The sequence below is a fragment of the Marmota marmota genome, unplaced genomic scaffold (assembly GCF_001458135.2).
Source record: "Marmota marmota marmota unplaced genomic scaffold, marMar, whole genome shotgun sequence".
NCBI lineage: Eukaryota > Metazoa > Chordata > Mammalia > Rodentia > Sciuridae > Marmota > Marmota marmota.
Genome location: NW_026000206.1, coordinates 6,411,241 through 6,419,955, shown reverse-complemented (window position 1 = coordinate 6,419,955; position 8,715 = coordinate 6,411,241). Strand labels below are relative to the sequence as shown.

The window sequence follows — 8,715 nt, the reverse complement described above, 5'->3', positions numbered from 1 at the left end:
GTGTATAAGAGACAGGAGAGAGAGAGAGAGAGAGAGAGAGAGAGGTGTTGGTAGTAAGCTTCCCAGGCCTACAATCTGGGACGATGCTGTGTCCCCCACTTTGGTGAGGGTGAAGGTCCTCCCCAGGGAGACCATCTGGCTGCATGCTAACGAGGCAGGGAGGGCCATCCCCAGGCGGTGGGGTGAATGGTCCCTCAGTTCTGCCTGCCTTTGTGGCCTTTATCACTGGGCCCTTGTGCTGACCTGCCTCTTTGCCCCGATTGTCTGAGCAGCCAGGCGCATAAGCCAAGTGTTGTCCCGAGCTTGTCCCACGTCCATAAATACCTTGTTAAAATTGCTGGGAACAAGCGCACTTTATGTTGGTGTCGGCTGCAGCCCAGGCCATTAAGTCTCTCCTGACGAGAGGCTGGCCTGCTGGGGCGGCACTCACAGGCTCTGTGTAATCCCAGGGCTAAGCCCTTTGTGGGCCCTAATGAGGGCTTCTGCTCCTCAGCTCCACGTGGAGGTCCCTCTTGGGCTCTCCCAGCCCCACGCCTCCAGCTGATAGTGTTCAGTGCCTCCTGTTCCTCCAGGCACCTGCGTCCCGTGCGTGCCCGGGAGCAGCGCCCTCCGCCATGGCTGGCTCTTCTCCGCTTCAATGCTGTCTTGGCTGCATTCCCAGCTCCAATCCCGGTTCCCAGGAAGGAAAGGCTTGATACAGGGTAGGGCCTGGGGAGCCTGAGGTGAGAACTTCCCATGCCCAGTCCAGAGGACAGAGTGTGCCAGGGAGGAGTGACCGCGGTGGCTGCAGGGCAGGGGAGTGGCAGTCCAGCTGTCAGGGTTGGACTCCAGCACAGAGGAGGTGAGGGGGCACCGAGGAAACAGCACAGATTCTGCTGGCTGCAGGTGACCCTGACTCTTCCTCATCCTCTATGAGACTGTTTCCTTCTCCACATTTTAAGAATAACAAAAAGAGCGGTTCCTTTCCTGTGGGGCTGTCTCAAGCAGTTGCCAGGCCCCCAAGGCAGGGAGGAGCAGGTTTTCAGGGCCATGCGAGCTCTTCGGCAGCACAGGGGTGCAGGGCATTGACTGGCCTGATGTACTTGGATGCAGGTGAGGAACCAACCATCCCCAACATCAGGGGACAGTGGCCCTGGCAGGGACAGTGCATGTGAGGGCCCAGAGCTCAGGGGGAAGAAGGTTTGGAATAGAAGAGAGGGGGGCTGCACAGCTTAGTGGGCTCAGAGGCTGTCCCAGAGCTACGTAGGGACATAGCGACAGAGGACGACTCCCTGCAGGAAACATCAGGTGCCATTCAATCTCCTGGGAAATTAAACGGAAGCGGGAACCATGAGCACATCTCACCAGGCGTGTTTATCCTAGAAGGTTGGAATGAAGTGTCTGGTGCGTAGCCGGGTAGGGCTTCTTCACTGGAAGAGTCAGGATGCGCTTGGCTTCATGTCCCCAGGACTCGGTTGACCCCGTGCCAGCTGAGTGTAGAGGACAGCTAGCGCAAGGGCCTTCCTGCTCTTCTGCTTGGCCGGGGCGCCTGGGAGACCTGGCTCCTTCGAGCACCTGGGGTTGTCCCCACCCACTCCTCTCCCTCCTCCCTCAGGACCTGTGCTGCTGGGGGTGCGCCAGCCCGTCTTGGCCCCCTGTGCACTCTGGCACTGCAGGGAAGGTGGACAAGAGCCACCCTGTCGGTGTCCCCTCCCCAAGATCCTGAGATTAGTTTCCTGGCGCATTGTGCCGGAGGCAGGGTTGTCCACCCTCCCTCTTGGAGCTCCCTTGGGAGTCCCTGAAATAGAGGACAGTCATTCTGTTCTCCCTCTGTGATGATCAGGACTGAAATCTAATTAATAGCAAATAACACTCAGTAGTCATTCAGACAGCAGCCGAGACTGGTGGTGTCAGCTGCGTGACATCTAGGGCATCTTTCCCAGACTCCTGATCCCCAAGGCCTCTAGGGCCCATCCTGGGTGTGTGAGGGCTAAGGGTGGCGTGGGCAGGATGTGGGCAGGTGTGTAGGTGGATACCCTCCCTGTATGACCTCACCTGGTCTCTGTCTCTCCATGGGGTTTGGTCCCCTAGCCCAGGGTTGGAGGGTGGGCTGTGGAGCCCCAGCTGGAGGCCTGTAGTTGGTGGGGAGCGCAGGTGGGCCTGGGTTAAGTAGGGCTCAGACTGTGGCAGAGCAGAGCATGGATTCCTGGGGGAAATGCCCCCTGGGGGACTCCGTGCCTGTGGTCAGTGCTACCTGCCAGTGTGCAGCTCCTCCAGGCCTTTCTTCTTTCTTAGGGTCATCAGGTCCAGGGAGTGGAGCTGACCCCCAGCTGAGGTCCTCTGAACAGTCGTGCTTCAGTTTTATTTCTTAATTCCTCTCCCTCATCCTCTCTCCTCAAATAACACTGTGCTGGCTTTTGTGCATTTAGCCATTTCTTCCAATCCACTTTCAAGATGTCAGTCACTTATTTTAAAATATGCGATTCCTGGAGAAGTATCCAGTTCTTTGTTGTGTGTGTTTTAAAATCTGCATAAATAGTGTTGGCCTGTAATCTTGTCCTGCTCTTCTTTTTCCTTTTTCTGGACATTATGCCTTTGAGATTGGTCCCTGTAGCCGTACCCACATCTGGCTCAGTGCAGCTAACTACTGCTTGGAATTTCTAACACGTGAGTACACTTAAAAATAAAAACAAACACAAACTTTTTTTTCTTTCTTGTGGTGCTGGGGATTGAGACCAAGTTGCTGCACGTGGTGGCACATGCTCTACCACTGAGCTACACCTGCAGCCCCCTGCACACCTTTTAAATTCCTGAGTGATGGCCCCTTAGGCTCTGTTACTCTTTGAACTGAGGCTACAGTGAGCACCCTTCTGAATTTCCTAAAGACTGAGCACCTTTGGGGCCTCTAGGTGGGAGGGATGTGACAGCATCGCAGGGCCAGGCACATATTCAGCCAGCACTCCTGGGCCAGTCTGTCCCCTCACCAGCCGGACCTGATGGCTGTGCTTGGCCTTGGCTGTTCTTCTATTTCCTGCAGATCAGGTGGGGCCACTCCTCCTCATTCCCGTCTCTGGTCCCAAGTGTGGTGGTCTCATTTGCTTACTGGATGCCAGGGTCCCTCTGCTGTGCATTGTGTCCCCGACCTGCGCCACTTCCCCCAGGGGCCACTGTCTTCTACACACTGATTTGTAGGCTTCCTGGTGTCATCTGCATAATCTTCACGGTGCTCTGCTGCGTATCCCTCCCGTTTCCTCTGTCTGTGGCTCTCCATTCAAATAAAAATTTTTCATCTCGATGAAGTTGAAGATTTCATCTTTCTTCTCATACTTTGTTCTTTTGGCAACTTTTAAAAGAAATTCTTCCTGAGATCAGACACATATTTTAAAATAAGTGAGATCTTAAAGCTTTATCTCTTTTCTTCTATAATTTATAATTTAATTTTTACGTGTATTCCTTAAACTATTTTGCATATACATGTGTATGTAAATGATATACTATAATGTCTATCACATTATTTCATGTTACTTTATATCCTTATCTAATGTTTTTGATTTCATATTCTTGTCTTTGTGTACACCTATTCAAATGCTGTATCCAAATGCCATGGATAATTATACCTGTAGAGCTTTTGGGTTCTTTTCTTCTTTATTACCTACACTAAGAATTTCAAAGTTCTTTATTTTTATTTTTTAGTGGTACTGGGGATTAAACCCAGGGCCTCCCACATGCTAGGTGAACATTCTACCCCTGAGCTACATCCTCTAGCTCTTTTTATTTTGAGACAGGGTCTTGTTAAGTTGCCAGGCTGGCCTCCAGTATTTGATCCTCCTGCTTCAGCCTCAGCCTCCTGAGATTCCAGGTGTGTGCCACTGTGCCCTACTCTAATTATCCATTTCTAAAGGAAGTAGATTCCTGGGATGAATCTTTTCTTGGTCCTTCCTTCGATTTCTTACTTGCCTGGTGCAGACCTGCTGGAGTTGGGAGGGTGATGGTTAAGCTGAACGTTTCACCTGTAGGTTTTAGAAGCTGAATGCTTCCAGCGTACCTTTCCTTTGTCGGTCTGATTATCTGCTTAGTTTGGTAGGGATTTCAAGAATTTGCTTTTCATTTGGAACTTGCATGCAGGAAATGTTTGAATTAAGTAAGCACTTAATATGCATTAAATACCAGAAAATGTCACAAATATATGCTGAAGTTGCAGGACGCACGGCTGCACCAGACTACCTAGGCAGCACAGCTGTGGGTGGGCCAGGGGAGGCCTGCTGGGGCCAGATGGGCTCCATGGGCCCTGTGGCCTGGGCAAGGCGGAGCCAAAGCCCCGCCGGGGAGCTGGTATCCTTAGCGTAGTTCACCTGATCATTCATCTTTCCCTGTGGTTTTTGCTGCCCTTTCCATCGTTTTGACCTGATTCTGGGATTTCCATTCCATTTCTTTGATCCTCTCCTCTGTTCCCTTGTCGGCACTACTCTTTTTGATCTCTTTTTAATGAAGAGATTGTTTTAGCCATTCATGAATCTTTATTTTTCATAGGAATTTTCAAATCAGTTTGTAGTTCTTGAAAATATGTTGCCGTGCTTTTGATTGGATTTAGTTTACTTCTAATCTGTACATCGGCTTGAGGAATATCAGCCCAGATAGTGTCGAATGCGCTGCCCAAGAAGAGGGCCGAGATCTTTTTTTTTTTTTGATGCTGGGTACACAACCTAGGGCCTTGTGCCTGCCAGGCATGTGCCTTCCTCTGCACCACACCTCCCAATTCTTGGTGGCGTCAGTAGATTTGAAATGTTCTCCATAAAATCTCATGCTTGCTTTGGTGGGCTCGTTCCTAGATAAGCACATAAATGTTTTGCTGCTTATGATAAATGCTACTATATTTTTGATTGCCTTTTTCAGTAGATTCTGCTGGAATGAAGGAGCAGGGCTGCTTTTTGTCTATTGAATATGCATCTGGCAACGGACAGGACTCCCACTCCAGCTCCTCATTTGCTGGTTCTTCTTCTTCTTAACTTTCTTTTCTGGCGATTGGTCTATTTAACTTTTCTATTTCCTCTTATACCGATTTTGGCACTTCATTATTTTTTTTTCCAGAAATGTATGCATTTAAATCTGTTTTTAAGTGTTGGCTTGTAGTTACAAATAATATTCCTTAAATATTTAATGTAAAACTATTTGTTATATCTGAGTTGTCCCTTGGTTTTATTTTATAGTTTATCATAATCACAGGTGACATGCGAATATTTTGGTCACTTCAGGCTGCGTGTGCTAAGTGCTCCTGTAACAGTACCCTGCCTGGTGGCACTGGTCCAAGTAAGCAAGCTCTGTGGTGCCCCCACAAGCACACACTTCACAGAGAGGGCTCTGTCCTTAAGTGGTGTATGAATGGATTTGTACTGTGTTTGGGTCAATTATTTCTCTTTTTATTGAATTCTGCCTTTGTCCATTTCTTCTTATGCCTTTCTTTTTCTTTTCCTTTCTCTCTTCTTTCTTTCTCTTTCTTTTCCTCCATTCCTTCCTTCCTTGGATCTCATTGTGTGGCCCAGGCTGGTCTTGAACTCCTGGGCTCCTGTGATCCTCCCACCTCAACCTCTGAGTAGCGGGGACTGCAGTGTGCCTCCACGCCCAGCTATCCTCTGTTTTTCTTTGTGCCTTTCTTGTTGTCATGAGATAGCTCTGTTGATGCTTCTTGGCCCCTTGAATTGAGCTCACTGGTTTTCTTTGGAGTAACACACGTACATTATTGAAAACTGGGAAATACAAGAAGGGGCGGTGAAGAACCCGGTGTGGCCTCTCATTCAGCGATGACTCCCTAGCATCACGCCTAGCACCACCTCACGGCTGTAATTCTCTGCATTTGTGTGTGTATATTTTGAAAATGAAGGTTGGATCCTACTCTACTGCTTCATTATTTTCCCTTAAAAACAGAAGGGGCGTGCCTGACCACTGTCGTTACCTTTTCTCCTGAACATTAAGTCCACGACTAAATCAGATTCCATCTCACCATGAACCATAGTAGGTGAATTATTTTAATTTCCTTGGTCCAATGGAAGGTTTTAGTTGTATTGCTTAATTAATGAATCCATTCACTTAAGTATTTATTGAACACGTAAGGACTGTAGAAGACCTCACGATTGCCCAGGCTGGGGTGTGGCTCAGGGGTGACGCTTGCCCAGCCCTGGGAAGCCTGGGGTTTGGGCTCCAGCACCACAACAGATAAGCAAAACCCAAATAGTGGCTCAGTGCTGATGGGTGCTCTGACCTCCTCCGCCAGGTCTCAGTGTGACAGATGCCGGGTTGGACCTGGCCTCCCTAATCGCTGGGGTTATCTCCGTGGCTCCGTTAGTCTCTTGAGCTTTATTCCAGACATTGCCAATGACAGGAGAGATGAGCCTTACTCTTCTGTGTTTTGAGAAAACCATAAAAACATCGCTGTAAAAAAATTAATAAAAAGCATTGAGATGATTCATCCACCGCCGGAGTCTGTGCTTCTGACTCGCAGCCCCGGCCCCTCCCCGGAGAAAATCCAGCACGCCTCTCACCAGCGGAGCTTTCCAACCGCAAGCTGAGCCTCGAGCTTTTGAGATAAGGGGGACGTGGGAGATGAGGCTCTTCAGTGTGCAGGAGGGACGGTTCATCCGGGCCCCTGGGGGCTGAGCACATGGGAACCGCCTGAGGCCAGGGGGACCATGAGCACACAACCTGGTCCTACCCATCGGCCACCATCCTGTCACTCTCATGGACCTGATAGATCAGCTTCTGGTGGCCTTCATGGAATAGTGGAAAATGTTCACTCTGAGAAGCTGCCACCTCCTCCAGCTCTGCCTGAAGCACTGGTGTGGCCCGCGAGCTGGGACCTGTGCTCTGCAGCAGGAGACTGGGGTGGATCCCTGCTTCACCTGTCCCTGGTTGGGCACCTGGGCATATCTGAGCCCCAGGTCCTGCATTGGAGAGATGGGCATAATAACACCTGCCCCGCTGTGAGGATTAAGTGCTGTCGGTGCATTGCTTCTCCCGTTGCTGTGGAAGGCGTCTGGAGACCCCTTCTTTCCCTGCCAGAGCCTGTGCCCTCTGTCTTGGGTTGCCCTCTCCATCCAGAGTCAGATGGAGGGAGGTGGTGTGTGTGGGAGGTGACCCTGGAGGCACCTGGGTGGGCGGGTGAGACGAACCAGAGGAAGTGACCTTCAGGTCGGCAGGGTCCCATCCCACTGTGGGGTCTGGGAACCTCAGGTCCAAGGCATCCCATGTGAGAGGCAAGGTTTCTGCAGGCTTTGTGTGCCAGCCCCTGCCAGCCATTGGGTGAGCACTGTCTGAGGGACCCCATTTCTAATGCTCTGGGCCTGCAGTGCTTGTGGTTAGGGAGACCTGTGCCCAGGTACCCTTAGTGGCCTGCGCCGCGATGCTGGGGTGTGTCTGGCCTTCCATCTCTGGGCTCAGCGCTGGCTCAAGTCCTTGCTTAGTTTAGTGAACACAGCTAGAGAGGAGTTGGGAACCTTTGTTTGGGCGGGGTCCCTGGAGCAAGAAAGGATGCCATGCTTCTGGAGTCGGGTTAGATTTGCTCTCTTGTTCCCAGCACTTCCCTGAGGCTGTGCCACCCATGTGCTCATGGGAAAAGGGCTTTGTCTTCCTTCAGGTGGCTCTCAGGCTGTCCCTGGCTGCTGTACCTGAGGTTGGCCAGTGCTACCTCCCTCCCATCTTGCATTCAGGGCGGGGTGGGGAGACTCAGGTGCAGAAAGCCTCTGTGTTTGTTGGAAGTGGGGTCTGCAGGGCCCATGTTCTGGAATTCTTCAGTGGCTCCCCAGAGAGCCACAGCCATTGGCCACGTCCAGAATGGAGCTGCAGGTGAACCTGGTCTCTGGCTCTGAGGTGGGGGTAGAGGGACAGAGGGGGGCCCCTGCAGCATGGCTCGTGAGGGCAGCCTCAGGAGAGGGTTCAGGGGGAGCAGGAGGAGCTGGGGGGAGGAACAGCCGGGCTGCCCATGGCTGTGCTAATGGCTGCTGGGTACCGGATGGCAGGCCCAGGGCGCCTGGCCTCTTCTTGCTGAGGCTGGTGGTTTCAGCCCAGGTGTTCCCTGTCATTACCTGGGGTCTTTAAAGTCCGGGGACATCTGACCAAGGCCTGGTTGCAAGTGGCTGCCGTGGTGTCTCTTGTGGCCTGGGTGCTGCCTGAGTTGAACTCCAAGGAAATGTGTATAACAGACAAATGAAGACCCCATGTGTCTGTGGGAGCCGGGAGCTGCCCCCTGAAAAAGCAGACTGTAGAAGAGGTGCTGAGCACTTCCCGAGGCTGCTCTGCTGAGCCGTGCTGGTTGCTGCTCAGCCCATCTCCACACTGCTGTTATGCCATGATCCAAGTGTTCCCTTTCCAAGCCAGGGGACTGCTCCATGTTACGATGAGTGGACAAGGTCCAAGTTTCTCCCAAGTCCATAAGGTTATCTCAGAAATAATCTTTGGGAGCAATTGGATTCTGTCTTCAGAGTCTGGAGCTCAGGCCCTACTCCGAGCTGCCCAGGCTGGCTTTTGTGATGAGATAAAGACAAGCAGGGCCATTCTCAGGCCAGGAGTGCCCCTAGGGGGAGATGTGGTCAAGGAGCCACCTGTAGAACTAGGTCCTTACTCCCCTGGCTGTAGGGTGAGTCAGTCCTGTGCCTTTGTGCCTCAGTTTCCCTCAGTTTCTATAAAGTGTAGTTACAGTACCTCCCTCATGGAGTTGCAGAGAAGACATTACTCGTGGAGCGCTGG

The 8,715-nt window shown here is 51.5% G+C and overlaps 1 long non-coding RNA gene across 1 annotated transcript in view; it reads right to left on the bottom strand.

Moving 5' to 3' along the window:
* The window catches only part of LOC125612750, a 2,523-nt gene extending 1,696 nt beyond the window's left edge, over positions 1-827 (bottom strand). The window contains exon 1 of the long non-coding RNA XR_007343225.1: positions 325-827. This is a non-coding gene — a long non-coding RNA (uncharacterized LOC125612750). The remainder of the gene's footprint in view (positions 1-324) is intronic.
* Positions 828-8,715: the final 7,888 nt, after the last annotated feature.